The sequence below is a fragment of the Neoarius graeffei genome, chromosome 5, assembly GCF_027579695.1.
Source record: "Neoarius graeffei isolate fNeoGra1 chromosome 5, fNeoGra1.pri, whole genome shotgun sequence".
Taxonomy (NCBI): domain Eukaryota; kingdom Metazoa; phylum Chordata; class Actinopteri; order Siluriformes; family Ariidae; genus Neoarius; species Neoarius graeffei.
In genome coordinates, this window is record NC_083573.1 from 28,645,476 (window position 1) to 28,659,380 (window position 13,905).

Sequence of the window (13,905 nt, forward strand, 5' to 3'; positions counted from 1 at the left end):
AGGGAGGTGACAAACGAAAAACATAAAAGAAAAAGGAGCGAGATGCAAAAAACACCTTCACTATCCAGCGAAGTAGGGCATTTACAGGGCGAGCAGAGGGAGAGGTATTTGCAAAAATTGAGGTTAGCAGGCTTAGAGAACGACGTTTACCTGCTTCCACCAGGATTGTTCACTGACGTACGGAAGTACACGAAGCCCTCGTCTTTACCTGACTTCGGCCCACATGATCTGTATACCTACTGTATGTCGTTAAAAACCCATCGCCATACACAGGTATTGATCTGAAAGCGTATACGAGTTTGGATATCTACAAATATTTTGTGTCAGGCTGGGTAACATGCCTACATCAGTGGGTCGTCCCTGGAGTCGGTGGTCACCATCTGATTACAGCTAAGGTTTGTTCACATTTTCATTTACTTTCGGTCCTCAGGATAAACAAAATGTTATTAAATGTCATTGAAATAACTTCTTAGTCTGTTGAGACATGGCCCATTATAAATTTGCTGTTACCAGGCAATGACTAAGAACTGTATTATTAGGGTCGGTGTAGTTGTAGCAGTGTATTAGCAACTAGCTGTTAGCACTAGCTAATGTCAACAACATCATAGCTCGTATGTTACTGTAGCAATGTTTACGTTCAGTCATTTGGATGACTGTTAAAACCTTTCAGTCTCAAGTTTTTCCTTTACTGTATTTACTAGTTTACTGAGCCAGCGTGCACTAGCCGGCAAGCCGGGAGCCAGCGCATGCTAGCCGGGAGCCAGCGCGCGCTAGCCGGCGCGCGCTAGCTCAGTAAACTAGTAAATCCAGTAAAGGAAAAACTTGAGACTAAAAGGTTTTAACAGTCATCCAAATGACTGAACATAAACATTGCTACAGTAACATACCAGCTACTGTTGTTGACATTAGCTAGCTTGCCGTCCAAAATGGCGGACACCGGGGCGTCACGTGACCCTGTGACGTCAGGTGAAATACCTCAATATGAGTGCTATTGGCTGTAGCGTCTATGTAATATGGTAAGTAATACATTATTGCTGCATTGGTAGTGATCATAATAATTTGGAATATACCATAATTTAGCTGTTTGGTAATTTATTATTAAACACCAAAATTAATGGTATTATTTAATGAGACTGATTTAATGAGACTGATTTAATGAGACTGATCACTTAAGACCAATTGCACCCACAAGGTTAAATCCAAGCTTGACACTTACTGTGCAGTGAGATCTTTGGGATGGCGCTTCTGAATTCTGTTTCCAGATCATAGGAACTGCTCTGCATACCAGATGTCGCTCATATCCTTCTATGTGAATCTGCCTCACAAATTTATCTTTTTCAAAATGTATGTAGACACCAAACCGTCCTGTCAGCTTGAAGTTACGTCTCTCTGTCCGTACAAATCAAACCCGTTCATTCCGTAAGTGTCCTGCCAACTTTGGGCTAAAATGGATTGAAATTCCACTTTTTTTTATTGGCTACACTTGAACAGTCTTGAAGGACACATCTGTTAGGAGGCATACTTTGGTTTTAGTTTTGTTGTGGAATTTAAAAAATCGTTAATGTGCTACACTTTGCAAAGTCAAGTTTATTTTTAAAGCGCTTTTAACAGTAGACATTGTTGCAAAGCAGCTTTACATAATTTTAATGACTTTAAACATGAGCTAAATTTATCCCTAATTTATCCCCAATGAGCAAGCCTGTGGTGACAGTGGCAAGGAAAAACTCCCTCAGATGACATGAGGAAGAAAATTACAGGGGAACCAGACTCAAAAGGGAAGCCATCCTCATTTGGGTGATGACAGATAACATGATTATAACATTTTTAACAGTTTTAACATGAAGTCTGTTTCACTGATGTTATAAACTGTGGAAACTTGAGTGCAAAATTGTTCATGGCAACTGCAGTCCTAAAGTCAGCAAAAAATTGTAGTCCTCAGCCATAAAAGCATTAGTGTAAGTGTCCAGAGCATCTTCCAAGTGTGACTTTCAACTGTCCATATGCGGCCGTCCTCCACAGGAGCAATGTAATGAGACTCCAGCCAGACATAGGGCATCAATTTCTGCAAAGCAGACGGAGCCTAAAATGCCGCAAACTTTCAAGCGTTTCGCATGTGATGTCACTTCCTTTCAATTAACAGTAACTTACCAGGAATGCATTCGTGTAATGGCGGACTCAGAGAGTCAAACTTTACCAACTAAATAGAACATGTTCCCAGTCTCATATTAAAATACAATTGAGACAATAAACTATTTAACATCTCTTCTCATCTCATTATCTCTAGCCGCTTTATCCTGTTCTGGAGCCTATCCCAGCTGACTACAGGCAAAAGGCGGGGTACACCCTGGACAAGTCACCAGGTCATCACAGGGCTGACACATAGACACAGACAACCATTCACACTCACACCTACGGTCAATTTAGAGTCACCAGTTAACCTAACCTGCATGTCTTTGGACTGTGGGGGAAACCGGAGCACCCGGAGGAAACCCATGCGGACATGGGGAGAACATGCAAACTCCGCACAGAAAGGCCCTCACCGGCCATGGGGCTTGTACCCGGACCTTCTTGCTGTGAGGCGACAGCGCTAACCACTACACCACCGTGCCGCCCTACTATTTAACATATCTAGTTTAATAAGGTATAATTTCCAGTGGTGATGTCATTTTCGTAAGACTAGCAGTTTAATGGCATTTAACAGATGCTCTTATCCAGAACAATGTACAACAAGCCCAGAGCAGCCTGGGGAGCAGTTGGGGGTTATGTGCCTTGCTTAAGGGCACTTCAGCCATTCTTGCTGGTCCAGGGAATTGAAACAGCAACCATTTGGTCCCAAAGCTGCTTCATTAATCATTAGGTTATTGTTTCCCCTAGAGCCCCATTTAGAAGTCACAAATACTAAATAGTTCAGGATGTCGTAGTATACCAAATCTGGTAGCTGGTTTGCCAGACACTTTTCAAGTGGAATAAAGACAGTTGTGGGTAAATTAAGAAGCCTTTATTTTTGTCACATGCACACACAAGTACAGCAACATTTCTCCTCTGCATTTACCCCATCTGAAACCATGAGCACACACACATGCGTGCGCACACACACACACACACAGAGAGAGAGAGAGAGAGAGAGAGAGAGAGAACAGTGTGCTGGCAGAATAAATAATAAGTAAATACATTTGTGGGTAAATTATATGGATCGGTTATGCCTGCATGTTTCAGCTTTTGAATGTAACACAACCTGCTGTTATAATATAAACTTTTAATCATTTCAGACAGATTGTACTAACTGTAGTTGTCTTGATTTTCATTACTAACTGGCACAGCTATGTTTCTTTGTTTGCCCAGCAACATGCATGCTGCATGAAAAACAAAAATCTATGATGTTGGTGGCAGCACGGTGGTGTAGTGGTTAGCACTGTCGCCTCATGGCAAGAAGGTTCTGGGTTCGAGCCCAGTGGCCGACAGGGCCTTTCTGTGTGGGTTTTGCATGTTCTCCTGTGTCTGCGTGGGTTTCCTCCGGGTGCTCCGGTTTCCCCCACAGTCCAAAGACATGCAGGCTCTAAATTGACCGTAGGTGTGAATGTGAATGGTTATTTGTCTCTATGTGTTAGCCTTGCAATGATCTGGCAACTTGTCCAGGGTATACCCTGCCTCTCACCCATAGTCTGCTGGGATAGGTTCCAGCTTGCCCAGGACCCTGCATAGGATAAGCGGTTACAGATAATGGATGTATGATGTTGGTGAAAGGCCCCTACACACACACACACACACCAGATTTATACGACTGAAGTGAGCAATCTTCAGCTGAAACATACAGTTAGCTTGTAGGCTAATAAACATTATAGCTAACATTAGCTTGCAAGTGGCCCTGTTTGGGACGGTGGTTACCAAGTTAGCTATACTATAGTATACTCACTGGGGATTTTGAGGGCTGCAGCAATTTCTGTCCACCTCTTTTCCTTCTTCACTCTATCATGGTAAAAATGGGAAGACACATCAAAGAGACACTCATGCTCACTCCACAGCTCCACCAGTTTCTGCTCCTTTTGCATAGTCCAACAGAACTGGTGCTTCTGAGGCCTCCCTGGAGTCTCCTCCATGTCAAACTACCTGCTAGACATGTTCATGTACCTGCTTTGCTGTTTCCTGTTTGGTGCTGTAGAGAACTCACCTATTGATTGTTGATAACATCCACATCACTATTTGTATGAGCCAAGACCAAAAACTTGTGATAATATTGAACATAATTTATTTTATCAGAACATCAAGAGAAGAAAAATACTGACTTAAGACAACTATCCTGACCACCTTACATCAAATGATTGAGATGATGAAAGCGCATCACCACTCGAGCAAAACTTGTGATTTTATTCCAACAATTTCTGATATCCAAAATTTATCTATGACAGTGAAATTGTTTGAAAATCATTTGATGTGATGCCGGCATAAGTTACCTAACTTTTTTTTAGTTTTACCCAACAGCCTTAATAGCAGCCAATGTGTACAATTCATCGGAGCCTCATAACCGGGCAATTTCCCCTGGGTTTTAGTTCTGATGTTGGTTTCCACTCCACAAATTGGTAAGAGCAAACTATGGGCATTTGGTTGGATGTTTTAAATGTAGTGCTTTCAACCATAGAAGCATGCCCTCTTCTTTGGAAGGCGGTGGATAGAAGCTGTATGGTGCCCCACAACATTCTGATTGTCTTATGCTGTGTTCGTAACACTGCTGTTCAAGTGAAATATTCATTTTCTTCCAATTATTGTGGCATCCTCTATCTGAGCATATTGTACTACTCATATTGTATGTGTATTACTGCTGAGGTCTTTATCTGAATCAATAGATCAGCTGTTGCAATGGAAGTTCCAACACAAAGTAAACAAAGATGTTGTCATGGAAAATAAGGTGAACTATAGTTTTATGGGTGGTTAACTTAATACGTATACTTAAAGAAAAAAAACTATGTTGCCTTTCCATACATACAACCCCGATTCCAAAAAAGTTGGGACAAAGAACAAATTGTAAATAAAAACTGAATGCAATATTTTACAAATCTCAAAAACTGATATTGTATTCACAATAGAACATAGACAACATATCAAATGTCAAAAGTGAGACATTTTGAAATTTCATGCCAAATATTGGCTCATTTGAAATTTCATGACAGCAACACATCTCAAAAAAGTTGGGACAGGGGCAATAAGAGGCTGGAAAAGTTAAAGGTACAAAAAAGGAACAGCTGGAGGACCAAATTGCAACTCATTAGGTCAGTTGGCAATAGGTCATTAACATGACTGGGTATAAAAAGAGCATCTTGGAGTGGCAGCGGTTCTCAGGGATGTGGAAGAGGATTTGTCAAGCGGACAAACACATAGTAAAAAGAGATCACACCAAGATCGAAGAGCTGTGAGAAGAGGCAAAAAGCAGCTCGTAACACCACCTGATCCCACAACCCTTGTTCTTGGTGATTCCACTGTAAGACAATTAAAAGGTTATGAGATGATTATTTGTTGTCTTCCAAATGCATCCATCTCTGACACCAAAGACAGCATTTTGAAACTCATGTCCGAGCATAAAACTATAAAACGTATCATTGTGCATGTGGGAGCAAATGATGTTTTTAGAGAACAGCTGTTTGTCCAAGATGATTTCAGAAAACTTTTTTCTGAGCTCTATAAGACTGGAATTCAATCTTTTATCAGTGGCCCACTCCCAGCGAGAGGAAGTTTTGCTTTTTCTCGACTCTTCAGTCTTAACACCTGGCTTGGAAAAACTTGTTCTTCATTTGGTATGAATTTCATAGACAATTTTAACCTTTTTTGGAATCGCAAAGAATTTTACAAGCCAAATAGCACTGAACTCAGCTGGATTGGAGCCAAAGTCTTAGCAGACCACTACAAACTTGCAATAATTTCTCAGCCAGCACCGAGGAAAACAGTTGATAAGATGTCGCAGACTGACATAGTTACAAAGCCTAAACAATCATCTTTGCAAGTCGCCATCAAGGACACACAAACATCTGACTTGCAGGACTCCCAACATTCAAGGACAGACGACTCCACTTCTCCTCGGATGGATTTCCCAAATAGCATGAAAAAATTGCTCCCAATGGCTACACTTTCCTTTTCCAGCCCAAATCTGTCGTGACAAGCAGTGTATCCAGTACATCAAAATTGTGTTCGTCCAGGACTTTCAGCTGGCTACAAATCTTTTTCACCATCCAAAAGATACATGTCATGTCCAGTCCTTTCACCCTCAAACCAAATGGAACATTTAGAAAGTCTTGTTTGATGTAGTCTGGGTCCCTGCAAATGGATGTAATGTTGAAAAAAAGCCGGGACCCGATGTTGACACTATTCCTGTGTTGATAAGAAACAGAAAACATAGAGCACATTTAACCCTGGGGGTGAACCAATCTAATCTCCTTCCTGTTTTAAAACAGCATCAGAGTGCACAACCAAATATTGCTTCTAGAATTTCTGTAAAGCTAGCTCTTCTGAACATTAGATCACTTTTAAACAAGTCATTTTTAATTAATGATCTTATTTGTAAACACAATCTTGATTTTTTGCTTCTAACTGAAACCTGGCTGGATCAAGCAAATAGTGCTACCACCCTTATCGAAGCAGCTCCCCCAAATTTTAATTTTTTGAATGTTACCCGACAAGGGAAAGGTGGAGGGATCGCAAATATATTCAAAGTCTCTTTTCAATGTAAACAATCCTCACTTGGTGATTTTACGTCCTTTGAACACTTATGTGCACTTGTTACATGCTCTCCTAACATATTATTATTAACTATTTATAGGCCTCCGAGACATTCAGCCAAAGTCTTTCTTGAAGAGTTTGGTGAACTGTTATCAGTCATTTGCTTAGAGTTTGATTGTCTTATTATATCTGGGGATTTTAACTTGCATGTAGATAATACTGATAACATTTATGCCAAAGAACTACTTGCAATTATTGACAACTTCAACCTAGTACAACATGTACAGGGGCCGACCCACTCTCGTGGTCATACTCTTGACCTCATCATCACAAAGGGTCTTACTGTTTCTTATACTGTTGTTGACCTGGCCTTATCTGATCATTTCTGTGTTTTCTTTGAAGTTTCTATGTCTCCTCACATTCAGAATAGCTCAACGACTATAGGTAGGAGAGTCATAAATGACAACATGTGTTCTTTTTGAGCAAGCTCTCTCACAGAACTCAACCAAAATGTCAGACTCTGTAGATGATTTACTGGAAATTTTTAATTTAAATATGACCCAAATTATGGATGATATTGCTCCATTCAAAATCAAAAGAGTCAATGATAAGCAGAAAGCACCATGGAAGCAGTACCCGGCTGTTAAACTGCTAAAGAGAGAATGTAGAAAGACTGAAAGAAAATGGCGCAAATCTAAACTTCACATCCATTATCAAATCCATAAAGAGATGCTTTGTAATTATAATTATGAAATTCGTAAAGCAAGACAGTCTTTCTTCTCCAACATCATCAGCAGGAATATGAACAATGCCCGTGTGCTATTTTCAACAGTAGAGAAGCTAACTAATGCCCCACCACAATTAGCACCTGAATTTCTATCAGTTAATAAATGCAATGAGTTTGCATCTTTTTTCAAAGGTAAAATTGATAAAATAAGGCAGAATATTTCTCATAATATATCTCAGTTGCAAAAAATTGAAAAACTGCAATCACCAATGACACAGATAGATAACTTTAACACAATGTCAGAATTTTGTTTAATTGATTATGAGACTCTTGAAAAAACTGTACAAAATCTCAGTTCTTCAACATCTGAACTGGACATTCTGCCCACCAACTTTTTTAAGTCTGTTCTTCTGTTAGGACTAGGACTGTTTTGGCCTCTAGAGGCCGCTGTTATTTCTTTTTCGTGTCATGTTTATTTTGGCCTCTAGAGGCCGCCACTGTTCCTGTGTTTTGTGTTTTTTGTTAATTGCCTGTTAGTCCTAATTATCTTCACCTGTGTCCTTAATTAGTTTGTGTATTTATACCCCTGAGTTCAGTCCTCTTGTCACGGAGTCTTTGTGCTGTTATGTTTATCTCCAGTTTCCTTTGTACTGTGTTTTGTGGATCTTCTGAGCTTTTGCATTTTTGCCTTTTTCTTTTTGAATTATACTCTTTGTTTTTTTTTTTTTGTTTTTTTTTTTTGCCCTGGATTGTATATAGTGTACATAGTATAAATAAACCTTTTGTTACTTTTTCTACTTCCGCCTCACGCCTCTGCATTTGAGTCATTCCCCTGGTGGCCTAGTGGGGGTTTGCTGGATCATCACACCAACGAACCAGGTTCGAATCCCAGCAAAACCCTAACAGAAAGACTCCGTCATGACTGACTCAGCAGAGGCTGCTTCAACTGTCTACCCGGCCAACCTTCAGGGAATTATGGCAGCTTTGACACGCTTCGGAGCGACCATGGATGCTCATGGATGTACGCTCACCAGCCAACGTGAGGCCCTTGCTCGCCACGAGGAACTGCTTCAGCAAATTGGGAAAACCCTGGCACAGCTGACATCTCTGCCTGCATCTCCTGCTCCTGATCCAGTTCCTAATCCAGCTCCCACTCCTGCTCCAGTGCCTCCTGCCATGCTGCCTTCTTCACCTCGCGAACCCAGCCTTCCTGCACCACAGAGGTATGATGGCAAGCACAGTGAGTGCCGAGAGTTCCTTACCCAGTGTCAACTCACCTTTGAGCTTCAGCCTACCACCTACACTACGGATCGCCGCAAGATTGCCTTTGTGATCACCTTATTAGCTGGTAAGGCGCGAGCCTGGGCTACTGCTATCTGGCAAAGACAGGGACCTGAGTGCTTTGATTTCCAGCTGTTTTCTGAAGAGATGCTTCGGGTCTTCGATCAGGCAGACATCAGTACCAACGCAGCCCGAAAGCTCATGTCCATCCGGCAAGGAGGAAGCGTCGCAGATTACGCCATCTCGTTCCGAACACTCGCAGCAGTAAGTGGATGGAACGAGACTGCCCTGGTGTCAGCCTTCCACCATGGTCTGTCTGACCCCATCAAGGACGGTCTGGCCTCTATTGGATGCCCAAGTGACCTCGAAACCCTCATCTCACATGCTGTTCGTCTGGACAACAGGATGAGAGAACGCCACCAAGCCTTGAGCCCCCCCAGCCTCCCTACCTCTACCTGGAGACCATCTACCTCCTTCAGTGACTGTCCAGAACCCATGCAAGTGGGTCGTACTCGCCTCTCCGCATCTGAGAGGGAGCGCAGAAGGAGGGACAAGTGCTGCATCTACTGTGGCAAGCCTGGTCACTTCCGAGCATCATGTCCCGAACTCTTGGGAAAAGGACCGCCCCGTCCAGCCGAGGGAGGGTTGTGACGGGGCCTACCCTCTCTCCCGGACTCCCTGGTCAAGGAATCTACATCCCGGTCTCCATCTCCTGGGGTGAGTCTGTCCACTCTTGTCAAGCTTTGATAGACTCAGGGGCGGCTGGGAACTTTATGGATATTCACTTCGCCCAAAGCATCAATATACCTACTGCACCTCTTGAAGTCCCTCTGTCTGTGTCTGCCCTCGATGGCCAAGCGTTAGGTGATGGAAGAGTCACCCAAGTTACTTCTCCAGTCTTCCTCCAGTCTCAAGGTCACAAGGAAGAAATATCCCTGCACCTGATTCCTTCACCTGAGTTCCCAGTTATTCTAGGCCTTCCTTGGCTTACTCGCCACAACCCTCGCATAGACTGGGTAACAAGCCAGGTTGTGGAATGGGGCTCTGCATGCCATGCCTCTTGTCGGCTCTCTAGCTCTCCTGTGTCTCCTGCCGAGCCTCCTGATCTCACCGAGTTATCTCAAGTTCCCACAGAGTACTGGGATCTCAAGGAAGTTTTCAGCAAGAGCAGGGCCGCCGTTCTTCCTCCGCACCGGGCCTACGACTGTGCCATCGACTTGCTCCCTGGGACTACCCCTCCTCGTGGCAGACTGTTTTCCCTCTCTCAGCCAGAACGCAAGGCTATGGAGAAATACCTCAAAGACGCCCTGGTCTCTGGGTTCATTCGACCCTCCACCTCACCTGCTGGTGCCGGCTTCTTCTTTGTCGGCAAGAAGGATGGGGGGCTTCGACCATGTATTGACTACAGGGGCCTGAACAAGATCACTGTGCGCAACCGATATCCCCTTCCGCTGATGTCCACTGCTTTCGACCTGCTCCAAGGCGCCACCGTCTTCACCAAGTTGGACCTACGGAACGCATACCACCTCATCCGTATCCGACAGGGAGACGAGTGGAAGACTGCCTTTAACACCCCGTCTGGGCACTACGAATACCAGGTGATGCCCTTCGGACTCACCAACGCACCAGCTGTTTTTCAGGCCCTAATCAACGACGTCTTAAGGGACATGATTAACCTGTACGTCTTTGTCTACCTCGATGACATCCTTATCTTTTCCAAGACTGTGCAGGAGCACCGCCACCATGTCCGCCAGGTTCTCCAGAGGCTGCTACAGAACAATCTGTTCGCCAAGGCCCAGAAATGCGAATTTCATGTTCCCGAGGTCTCCTTTCTGGGATTTATTGTACGGACAGGCCAACTCCAAATGGACCCTGCCAAGACCCTGGCCGTCCGGGACTGGCCTACTCCCAAGTCCGTTAAGGAGGTTCAGCGGTTCTTAGGATTCGCTAACTTCTACCGCAAGTTCATCAGGAACTTCAGTTCTGTGGCAGCACCCATGTCAGACCTCACCAAAGGGACAGGTGGATCTTATGGCTGGTCTCCTCAGGCAGAAAAGGCATTCAAAGACCTCAAGGCCCGCTTCTGCACGGCACCCATTCTGGTCCTCCCGGACACCTCCCAACCATTCATCGTGGAGGTGGACGCCTCGGACAGTGGTGTCGGCGCGGTACTCTCTCAACGTTCGGAAGGAAAGCTGCACCCCTGCGCTTACTTCTCCCACCGCCTGAGTCCTGCGGAGTCCCGGTACGATGTGGGGGATCGAGAACTGTTAGCGGTCAAACTGGCCCTTGAGGAGTGGAGGCACTGGCTGGAGGGAGCGCAACATCCATTCCTGGTTTGGACTGACCACAAGAACCTGGAGTACCTCCAGCAAGCCAAGAGACTGAACCCTCGACAGGCTAGGTGGGCCCTGTTTTTCAGTCGGTTTGACTTCACCCTCTCGTACTGTCCCGGCTCCAAGAACACCAAACCTGACGCACTGTCCAGGCTGTTCTCTGCCACTAACAGGGAGAATGAAGTCGGGCCTATTATCCCGGTGTCCCGGATTGTGGCCCCTGTCCGCTGGGGTATTGAGGAGGCTGTTTGACGAGCCCAACGCCAGGACCCCGGTCCTGGGACGGGGCCACCGGGCCGCTTGTACGTCCCACATCAAGCCCGGGCCAAGGTTCTCCAGTGGGGTCACTCTTCCCCTCTCACCGCCCACCCGGGAGCTCGGAGGACCCTGGACTTCCTGAAAAGACGCTTCTGGTGGCCTAACATGGAGCAGGAAGTAAGGTCATTTGTCCTGTCCTGTGAGGTTTGCACCAGAACCAAGAACCCACGACAGCGTCCCCAGGGTCTCCTGCATCCTCTGACCATTCCCCGGCGTCCCTGGTCCCACGTGGCAGTCGACTTCATCACGGGTCTCCCTGAGTCACAAGGTAACATGGTCATTTTGGTCATTGTTGACAGATTCTCCAAGGCCTGCCGCTTCATACCTCTGTGCAAACTCCCCTCTGCTCTTGAAACAGCGAAACTTATATTTAATCATGTCTTCCGAGTCTTTGGTCTTCCACAGGACATCGTCTCAGACCGAGGGCCCCAGTTCTCCTCCCGAGTGTGGCACGGGTTCTGCAAGGTCATCGGAGCCACTGCCAGCCTCTCCTCTGGGTTTCACCCACAGTCCAATGGTCAGACGGAGAGGCTCAACCAGGACCTGGAAACCACCCTGCGAGGCCTGGCTATGGATAACCCGACATCATGGAGCACCTGGCTGCCATGAGCAGAGTACGCCCACAACACCCTGCAGTCATCGGCCACCAAGCTGTCGCCATTCCAGTGCCAATTCGGGTTCCAGCCACCTCTGTTCCCAGACCAGGAGGAGGACGCGGGGGTGCCCTCGGTCAACCAATATGTGAGACGGTGTCGCAAGACCTGGAGCAAGGTCAGGAAGACCCTCATACAGACCTCCAGAACCAACCAGACTCAGGCCAACCGCCATAGAAGACCTGCACACACTTTCCGCCCTGGGCAGCGGGTTTGGCTGTCCACTAAGGACCTTCCGCTGCGGGTGGAGAACCGCAAGCTTGCTCCTCGCTACATTGGCCCCTTCAAGGTGGTGCGCAGGGTGAACCCTGTCTCCTACCGGCTCCAGTTGCCCCGGACTCTGAGGATCAACCCCACTTTCCATGTTTCCCTGTTGCGGCCCGTACTGACGTCTACGTATGCCCCTGCCCCTAGGAACCCCCCACCCCCCCGCATCTTCCAGGGGCAGACTGTGTTCACTGTGAATCGCCTGCTTGACTCCCGCCGGGTCCGCGGCGGCTTGCAATATCTGGTGGACTGGGAGGGCTATGGTCCTGAGGAGCGCTGCTGGGTTCCTGCTCGGGATGTCCTAGATAAAGAACTGTGTCGGGACTTCCATTCGGCCCATCCGGATCGCCCTGGGAACGTCAGGAGACGCTCCTAGAGGAGGGGGTCCTGTTAGGACTAGGACTGTTTTGGCCTCTAGAGGCCGCTGTTATTTCTTTTTTGTGTCATGTTTATTTTGGCCTCTAGAGGCCGCCACTGTTCCTGTGTTTTGTGTTTTTTGTTAATTGCCTGTTAGTCCTAATTATCTTCACCTGTGTCCTTAATTAGTTTGTGTATTTATACCCCTGAGTTCAGTCCTCTTGTCACGGAGTCTTTGTGCTGTTATGTTTATCTCCAGTTTCCTTTGTACTGTGTTTTGTGGATCTTCTGAGCTTTTGCATTTTTGCCTTTTTCTTTTTGAATTATACTCTTTGTTTTTTTTTGTTTTTGTTTTTTTGCCCTGGATTGTATATAGTGTACATAGTATAAATAAACCTTTTGTTACTTTTTCTACTTCCGCCTCACGCCTCTGCATTTGAGTCATTCCCCTGGTGGCCTAGTGGGGGTTTGCTGGATCATCACACCAACGAACCAGGTTCGAATCCCAGCAAAACCCTAACATCTTCATCTTATAATTACAGATGTGCTTCAAATTATAAATACATCCTTGGAGACTGGCGTTGTTCCTGTGTCCCTAAAAAAAGCTGTTGTAAAGCCCCTTCTTAAAAAAAATAATCTGGATCCTTCAGTGTTAAATAACTACAGGCCAATATCAAATCTACCATTCATCGGGAAAATCCTGGAAAAAATTGTCTTCAATCAATTAACTGCCTTCTTGATATCAAACAGCCGTTTTGATAATTTTCAGTCAGGATTTCGTGCCAATCATAGCACTGAAACAGCGCTGATTAAAGTGATAAATGACATACGTCTTAATACTGATGCAGGCAAAACATCGGTCCTGGTATTACTGGACCTCAGTGCAGCTTTTGATACTGTTGATCACAACATACTGCTATATCGACTTGAACACTGGGTTGGATTGACTGGTAAAGTTATCAATTGGTTAAAATCATACTTAAAAGATAGAAGCTTCTTTGTTACCCTGGGAAATTGTTCCTCAACGTCAATGCCCTTGACCTGTGGTGTCCCCCAGGGGTCGATTCTTGGACCATTACTTTTCAACCTTTATATGCTCCCACTTGGGCAAATTATCAATAAAAATTCAATTTTGTATCACTGCTATGCAGATCACACCCAAATTTATTTTGCTCTATCACCTAATGACTATGCCCCCCTTGAATGTCTCTACCAGTGTATCGATCAAATCAATAGCTGGATGTCACAAAATTTTCTTCAG